Raw genomic sequence first — 9,392 nt, 5'->3', positions numbered from 1 at the left:
AAGTAGGAGGGGGGGAGGTCAGCAGCAGGAGGGGGGGAGGTAAGTCAGCAGAAGAGAGGGGAGGGACGGAGAGCGAGAGTCGTCAACAGCAGGAGAGGGAGGGAGAGAAGCGAAAGGTGGCAGCAGCCAGGAGGGGGAGAGAGAGCGGAGAGGGCTCAGCAGCAGGAGAGGGAGGGAGTGGAGAGCGAGAGGTGTCAGCAGCAGGAGAGGGAGGGAGAGAACGAGAGGTGTTCAGCAGGCAGGAGGGAAGTGACGAGAAAGTGTCAGCAGCAGGAGAGGGAGGGAGAGAACGAGAGGTGTCAGCAGCAGGAGGGAGAGAGCGAGAGGTGTCAGCAGCAGGAGAGGGAGGGAGAGAAAGAGAGGTGTCAGCAGCAGGAGGGAAGTGAAGCGAGAGGTGTCATGCAGCAAGGAGAGGGAGGGAGAGAACGAGAGGTGTCAGCAGCAGGAGAGAGGAGAGAAAGAGAGGTGTCAGCAGCAGGAGGGAGTGAGCGAGAGGTGTCAGCAGCAGGAGAGGACGGGAGAGAGAGACGAGAGGTGTCAGCAGCAGGAGGGAGTGAGCGAGAGGGTCAGCAAGCAAGGAGAGGGAGGGAATGCGAGAACGAGAGGTGTCAGCCAGCAGGAGGGAGTGAGCGGAGAGGTGTCGCATCAGGAGAGGGAGGGAGAGAACGAGAGGTGTCAGCAGCAGGAGGGAGGACGAGAGGTGTCAGCAGCAGGAGAGGGAGGGAGAGAGGCATGAGGTGTCAGACAGCACAGGAAAGGAGAGAGAGAGCGAAGACTAGTGTCGCGGCAGCAGGGAGAGAACCAGAGCGGGGGAGCTAGTTCCCCGTGACGTGACTAACGAGACTCGGCGACAGTCAATGGCTTCACTATTTTGTATCGGTGGCAGTGGCCGCCCCGCCGTGCTGCCAGGGGCGAGGGTCGACTCACCTCCCTCCTGTTCCTGGCGGATGGCTAATATACTCTCGGTACTCAGCCATAAACAAAACTACTTAATTTCTACTTGGTGGGACTTCGTTGATTATTAATCATTCTTCAATTCCATGCTTAAATTTCCCCCTCAATGATAAAGACCGTATCTGAACGCTGTGCTTATAATGTCCATCGGCCTGCTGGCAACGAGTGGCCCTCCTGCTCGGCCGCGTCTCCGGCTGTCGCTCATTTCGCTTACTCAAAAAAAAAAAAAAAGTGAAATGTCGAAATATATGAACTTGACACAAGACATATATATATAAATATATATATATATTATATATATATATATATATATAATATATATATATATATATATATAATATATGTGTGTGTGTGTGTGTGTGGTGTGTTGTGTGTGTGATGTGTTGTGGGTGGTGTTGTGTGGGTGTGTTCTTGTGTGTGTGTGTTATATATAAAATGTATATGTATTATATATATATATATATATATACTATATATTATATATTATATATATATATACTATATATATATATATATCTGTATACGTCGTGTGGGGGGGGGTGCACATACAATACATCATATACATACATGAATACATACATTTTTTTTTACGGTAGTTCATTGTTGAGCCGCACGTGGTCACAGCATGATACTTAATTGTAGTTTATCATGTTGTGATGCTCTTGGAGTGGTACGTGTAGGGTCCCAGTCCTTTCCACGGAGATTGCGGTGGTACCTTTTAGGTAATCATTCTCTCTCTCTCTCCACTCTCTCTCTCTCTCTCTCTCTCTCTCTCTCTCTCTATTCTCGCTCTCTCTCTCTCTCTCTCTCTCTCTCTCTCTCTTTCTCTCTCTCTCTCTCTCTCGCGCGCGCGCGCGTCTAAGCTTGTGTGTGTTGTTGTGTGTGTTTTGTGTGTGTGTCCGTGTGCGTGTGCGTGTGCGTGTGCATTTTGTGTGAGTGTGTGTTTTTGTGTGTGAGTGGTGTATATGTGTGTGTGTGTGGTGTGTACGTGTGTGTGTCTGTGTGTGTGTGTGAGGTGCGTTGCATGTGTAGTGATGTGGTGTGTGAGTGCCGTATGTGCGTGTGTGTGTGTGTTTTCCTTGGGCAAGGAACTTCACCTGAATTGCTAACTAGACCACTGGGTGGCAAGGCCAGTCCAAGGTCAGTCTGGTCCCAAGCCCGGATAATAGAGCGAATGATTACCTAAAAGGTACCACCGGCCCACTCCCGTGGAAAGAACTGGGGACCCTACCCACGTACTCACTCAAGAGCATCACAACATGAAAAATACAATTAAGTATCATGCTGTGACCACGGCGGCTCAGACATGAACCTACCGTTATAAATATATATATATAGTGTGTGTGGTGGTGTGTGGGTGTGTGTGTGTGTGGTGTGGGTGTGGTGTGTGTGTGTGGGGTATGTATGTGTGTGCATGTCGTGTGTGTGTGTGTGTGTGTGTGTGTGTGTGTGTGTGTTGTGTGTGTGTTTGGTGTGTGTGTGGGGGGGTCTGTGTGCGTGGTGAATAATAGAAATCTATATCGGAAATAGGACAGTATGATGTATATGTGTCTTTGTTTCGTGTGCGTTGTATTCGATTTCTCACAACACATGCTGCTTTCCAGTATAAGAACAAAGTACACAGACATGAATGTGTACCGGGATGAAGATATATTTATACATTTTTTAATAGTATTCAGAGGCTTTCTACATTTCAAACTATCGGGGAAGACCACGCGGGGATAGGAAAAGAAACGACTCTTTCCTGTCGTTAATCGTTTTAAGGTTGTAAGTTTAAAAAAAAAATTGAATCGGAAAAGAATTACTTTAATTTGGATTAAGGGTACTCAAGTCACTGATATCTAAGAGTAAAATCATGATGTCTGAATCAAATAAGAAACTAAGTATAGCAATAAATGGCGATAATGTGTTTTAGATACTATTGGATATGTGTATGGTATGAAACACAATCTTAACACCCTTACATGTGCTTGAAACAAATTTCCGTAATGACTGTTCTGCTTGGTTCGTATTGGTTTTAGTTCCTTAGCGAGTGCGTAAAGTTAATTTCTTCTTAGAAATTAAGGATGGCGCGTTCCCTGGGCCCGCGGCATGTTGGATCGTTTCCTCAGCCTCCTCCAGCTTCCTGCTGGCCTTGAGGAAAGGAACTTGGCCAGGTTGAGGGCAGGCGATCTCTCGGCTCCTCGATCTGGGCGCTTGTAGGTTCTTGATCTTCTTGCTGGAGCTTGTTCGACCAGGTGCCTGCATTTCTCTCGTGTTCTGCTTGTCCTCGTCGGACTGGAAGGTGAGCTCCTTGATGCGCCTCTCGCACGTCTCAGTTCTTCCTGGGCGTCAGCGTGACGGCGAGGCTCGTCGTCAAGCTGACATTTCAAGTTCACGTACTCTGGACTCTAGCTGGCAACAGCTTCTTACCCCAATTTCATCGCATTGTTTTCGGACTTCTTAGAGCGTCTGGAGTTCTTCAATGATACCTCCAAGATGCGCATCTCTCTGGTTCTGGGCGTGCTCTTGCTCGCGCGGAGCTCGTCCCAGCCAGGCGAGCGGCCGTCAACCATGCTTCTTGGCCTTCTCCTCCGAGTTCTTGGCTTTCGTTCAGCATTCGTCAAGGTCAGCCTGTGCGGAAAATAAAAATTAAGTGTTTTCAACTGCGGCATTACATGCAAAGAAAGATAATAGCAGTAAACCTAGTAACCATATTATCAAATGATTTTAATCTTACCTGCATTGTCTGCATCTCGCTCACTCAAGCTCCGCTAGCACGGTGAGGGATCCGTTTGGGCAGTTAAGATATTGATGTGATCATGGGCTTCAGACAGTTCAGACTCTGCCTGGCGGCGACCACGGTTCCGACTGTTCGAGGAGAGGCGAGACTCCTCCGAGTTCACCATGAAGAGGTTTAGCGCGTCGCTCGAGATGCCATTACTGCTCGCCGGTATCGGAGAGAGCCGTTGCTCCTCAATCGAGCGCCACCTGCATGTCCTCATCTCACCTGAAGTCTGATGTGCTTCTGAAGGTCACATTTCGCCTTGTTAGGAGAGAATCGAGAGAAATTTCGAGTTCATTGATATCGGACCTCAAGTTTTTATTAATTCGAAGAGCTTCTGCTGCCCTTAGCCTCAGCCTCAAGGGAAGATTGCATGGAAATCGATTAGCCGCGCTTAGGTGACATTTTCTGCAAGAAATGAGATTTAGATTAGGTTAACTAGGGAAACGCAAAAAAAAAAAAAAAAAAAAAAAAAAAAAAAAATTTATATATATATATATATATATATATATATATAATATATATATATATATATATATTATTATACTATATTATATATAGATGTATACTATATATATATATTATATATATGTAATGTATGTATATATATAAAATATATTATTGTAAATCAGGGACTCACCGAGTGTTGTCGAACTCTTCCTCCTTCTCCTGAATGCGTCTGTCGATCTCTGCCTGGTACCTGGCTCCGATCAAGCTGTGCCACGCAGCACCTTATTCTATGCCTGTTACAGGGCAGCCTCAGCCTCTTCGAGACTGCCTGGAGTTCTCCTTCTCATCTCGAGTCGCCTGGCATTCTCTTTACTCGTGAGCGACCGGCCTCCCTCCCCAATCTGGTCCATTGAGGTCCTTGCATCTCTCACCAAGATTCTTGTTTCACGTCTCACGGAATCAAGTTGTTCAATATTTTCGTCATATGCAGGGCCTTAACACGGGAAAAGTCAGGGAGTAATTGCGGCACTCCTTGGAGCAGCATCAACTATGCTGAAAGGTCATCAACCTTCCATTTTCATCAGAGATAATTTCTATCAAAGTTCTTCTGCTCTTCCGCAGAGTCAGCAAGGTTTGAGCACGTTCGGCAGAATCTGCAGTGCTCTAGCTCAGAGAAATGCGCTGACCCTTATATTCTCGAGATTCATGTTCTTAATGTTTGTTGTTCAAATCTGCCCCTCGGCTTCTTCAAGGCGAGCAGCAAGCTTCATTCGAAGCAGCCGCTAGTCTTCAGCACGAGCAAACCCTCAGATTCAACTTGGCTCCCACATCTGAGACTCAGCATTAGCCTTGGACAGCTGGCGCAGATATCACCTTTTCCTTCGCTCTCCCTCATCGAGCTGCTCACGGAGACCATCAATGTCTGTTCAAGTGCGGAACTTTCCAAGAAGGGTTGCACGTTTCCTGTTTGACAGAGATTACATTAGATGGCAGATAATCGATTTTTTCTTCTCAAATCCCTACTGAATAAGTAAGACATCATATTTTCTTGCAAGATGGAAGCTTTAGAATACTCACCCTACTCTCTTCATCCGCAAGTTTTCTTGTACCTCAAGTGATTGGTAATGTGAAAGCTGAGTTCGACACTGGCCAACTTGACTTGGTTTCAGCTTCTCCAACTGCTCAGAATGAATCTGCGTTTTCGACTGCAAGCTTCTTCTTGGCGCATTCGAAAGCATTCAGGGTGCGATTGGCCTCATCCAAGCTTTAGACTGAAGCTCATTGATCTGAGTGCATCAGTTGCCTTGTGATTTCTCACCAGCAGCCTGATGGTACCAGAATTTTATCATTAGTTTCTCTTAAACAATGATGGAAATACTAAGAATATTTCATTGTCATTAAATTATAATACAGTTACAATGGTGGTAAGTATGATAATACTAATAGTGATAGAAATAAATTGGTTTACTTTAGTTTCACTTTTACTGATATTTTAACCAAAATCTTCCAAGGACTGTTCTCTCTCACCTTATCACGAAGGAGAACATCCAGGTGCCTTGGCATTTCTCCCTCACGCTTCATGGCGTCCTTGTCTTCTCAGTCATGAAGAAATTTATTAAACCGCATTAATAAATGCTGTACTAATTACAGGGTATGTTATTAAGGAAAAGATAAGTGTAGTGGGATAAGCGTCACTGGACTGGCTTTCATTTATGGAGATGGTCAATTTGCTCCGACATTTCAGCGACTGCATCATTATGCTTCTTCGCAGACTGGCTAGCGAGCTTCATGCTGAATGTTGGCTTCCAAATATCTCGCCGCAGTTTGACGAGTTCAGGCCTCACGCTTCTTGTTGAGTTCAATTTGAGCTGCTGTGGCTCCTCCAGCTTCATCCAGGCGGTCACAAGTTCCTCCAATTCACGGCCCAAATGAGTTTGTGGATTTCTCTGCTTAGCACGGGCTGGCGCTCATGTTCCACTTACTCTCGAGTTCTTCAATTCTGGCTTGTAGTTCCTTGTCGTTTCTGTGACTTGCGAAACAAGCCCTGTTTCATCTTCGCGTTTGCTAGCAAGAGCAGCAACTTCTTTTCCTGCGCTGGATTAGTTTGCTCCAACTCCTTGTGATTGCGCTCCAGATCGGCAACAGCGTCTGGAGTAAGCTTGTTTAGGTCACTTCAAACCTTCCTCTTTGCTTTATCCACTTCACTACGCAGTTCTTCTCCCGTCAAGGGAATCCTCAAGCTCACAAGCGTTTGCCTCGAGCTGGGACTTCACCTTATTAAGATGATTGCATTTAATCCTCGATGCCTGAAGATTCCTCCGCCCGTCTTCTGGTTGGCATTCTGCGATGCTTCTTTCCTTGTTCACCTTGTTGATGAGGTTCATTCTGATGAGCGATCTCATCATTGAGATCCTGATCTGATGATCCTTCGTCGCTTATTTGTCTTGTTCTGATTTTGGATGGTCAATCAAGCTCTTCAATGTCTTCTTGAAACATAATTTTGTTCTAACTCTTCTTTGTCTGGAACAGTTGGTTACGTGATCTTCTTCGTTTTGCAAACGTTCAGTTGTTTCCTGAAAAAGGAATAAGACTTAATGATCTGAAACAAAGTGGGAGCTGGCCCAAAAATCTTAATGAGCAAAACACCAAAGTATTCAATTGATTTAAAATGCACACTACATTAAGCGGGGCTTCAAGATCAGCCTTCTGGTCTGGAGTTTGATTGCCTTGTCAAGGAAGTCAGCCACGTTCCTTTTGTAGATTCAAGAGCAACATTCAAGTATTTCTTCTCCTCAAGAAGGTAACGTTTGTGCAGCCTCGAGCTCCTTGCGAAGCTTAGCCTCGCGTTCATAGTCCTCCTGGGCCTTAGCCGCCTTCTCCTCGAACAGGGCGCGCATCTGTTCCTCGACGCGAATGTGACGTTGAGGAGCGGCTTGACCCTGCCACATGCGGTACAAGGGCCAGTTACGGAGCTTGAGGTCTTCCTCAGGTTGCGCTGCACGACGCTGAGGGCGAAGCGCTGCTCCTGGAGGTTTCTGTACGTATGCGGTTGATGTACCCTCGAATCCAGGCCGCAGCCAGGATAGGACATGGCCAGGGCGTTCATCACGGATCTCTTCCAGCTGACCCAGGACACCAAGCACGGAAGATACTTTTAAAGATAAAAAAGTGTAATGCAACACAGGGAAAAAGCTGTTATGTTATCTATCAAACTCTAGTTGCGAATCGCAGAATCTGTGCCCCTGTTCTACAGGCTTACTGAAGCTTGTGTGTGTGTGTGTGTGTGTGTGTGTGTGTGTTGTTGTGTGTGTTGTTGTGTGTGTGTTGTGTGGTGTGGTGTGTGTGTATGTGTGGTGTTTGGGTATTATGTGTGTGGTGTGTGTGTGTGTGTGTGTGTGTGTGTGTATGTGTGTCCTTTGCGTGTTTTTTGTATCTTAAGGCCTGTGTGCGTGTGTGTGTATTATGTGTGTGTGTGTTGTGTGGGTGTGGGGTGTGATGTGTGTTTGTGTGAGTGTGTGTGTACATATACACATATACATAATTTATATGTGGATATATATAAATAAATAATATATACATATTTAATATATATGCATTATATATATATATATAATATATATATAATATAAATATATATATATATATATATACGATATATATAATATATATATATTATATAGAATATATATGCATTTAGTGCATGAATAGAAGAACATCACAATAAGAAATTATTAAATGTAACGCTTCGAACTCATCAAGAGTTCTTCATCCAAATGGATGAAATAAACCGAAATGATATGTTTTCCTATTCATTTCCGTGTACACGTGAATTGTGTTTGTGTATTCATATAGATTCATAGATTCAGATTAATATATATATATATATTATATATATATATAATTATATATAAAATATATTATATATATAGTTATATATATATATATATATATGTAGATTATATATATATATATATATATATATATATATAAGTTATATTAATTATATCTATATATATAATATATATATATATATATTATATAATATATCTGTGTGATGTTGTGGTTTGGTGTGTGTGTGTTGAGTGTGTGTGTGGTGTGTGTGCGTGTGTGTGTGTTGTGTGTGTGTGTGTGGTGTGTGTGTGGTGTGTGTGTGTGGGGGGTGTGTGTGTAGTGTGTGGTGTGTGTGCGTCGGTGCGTGTGTGTGTATGTGTGCTGTGTGTGTGTGTGTGTGTGTGTGTGTGTATGTCACAAGTATATTTAGTCCTTGACTCGTACATGGAGAGGATGAACGCAGACGGGAATCAGAGTGTGATATTTGCCTTTCCAATCCTGATTATACAGTCAAGGTGACAATTCCACTCTGAGATAACAGGTGATCTTCCTGGACGAACTATATTTGCTGTTACTTAGGACATGCATCTCAAATCTCATAACCAGACTGGACAGTACAGCTGGGGTAACACCTGGGACAGCCAAAACGATTCTGAGGTTATGTAGGCAAATGAAAATACAATTTGCAGGCGGGTTAAATAGACCATGTTCTTCACGCCTCACACGCACGGAGAAAATACAGTTTTCTGGATCGGTCTCGAGATTTAGATATGAAAACGACAATAAAATGGGGATCTGATTCCATAGGCGACTGTCATTTCAAGTCGGTGAAGAGGAGAAGAAAGGGATCCAGACAGGGTCCTTGGTTGTCAAGACAGGTACGGGCACAGAAACTTATGATGCGATTGTAGTAATCTGTTTCAAAGTGGATGAAAAATGGAGGTAAATTAATAGGGTCTGTGATGAATATAATTATTGGGTAACGTTTTAACCAAAGGATTAAAGGGGGGGAGTACTGCGGAAAAGAGCCTGGACATGGTCCGGTGGTCGGCCCAAAAACAAAGGAGGTAGCAAGAGTAACTTTGACATAGTCTTAGAACCTTAATGACGCCATAACGGTCAGCACTGGCAGCATGATCAGCGTATTTCGAACTGGTCTATTTGCCTTGTCTTCATCAGACCACCTCCCCACGAAGGTAACCTTCTTGTAAATTACGGGAGTAACTGTCGGTTGCTCACGAAAGGGAATTCAACATCAACAAAGACCTTTGTTAGCAAACCTCCAAAATAACTGGGATAAAAAAGTTCACTTAACTGTAATTCAGTATGCAGAAATATGTTCAAGTATGTTTGTTAATGGCAAACTATATCTTTTTGAATGATCAAAAACTGC

At 44.0% G+C, this 9,392-nt stretch overlaps 1 pseudogene; it reads right to left on the bottom strand.

The window, feature by feature from the left end:
- Positions 1 to 2,979: 2,979 nt before the first annotated feature.
- LOC119583024 overlaps positions 2,980 to 9,392 on the bottom strand; it is a 17,242-nt pseudogene continuing 10,829 nt past the window's right edge.

This window comes from Penaeus monodon, chromosome 16 (assembly GCF_015228065.2).
Source record: "Penaeus monodon isolate SGIC_2016 chromosome 16, NSTDA_Pmon_1, whole genome shotgun sequence".
Taxonomy (NCBI): domain Eukaryota; kingdom Metazoa; phylum Arthropoda; class Malacostraca; order Decapoda; family Penaeidae; genus Penaeus; species Penaeus monodon.
Note: the sequence above shows the minus strand (reverse complement) of the source record. Positions and strands in the feature narration are given on the sequence as shown.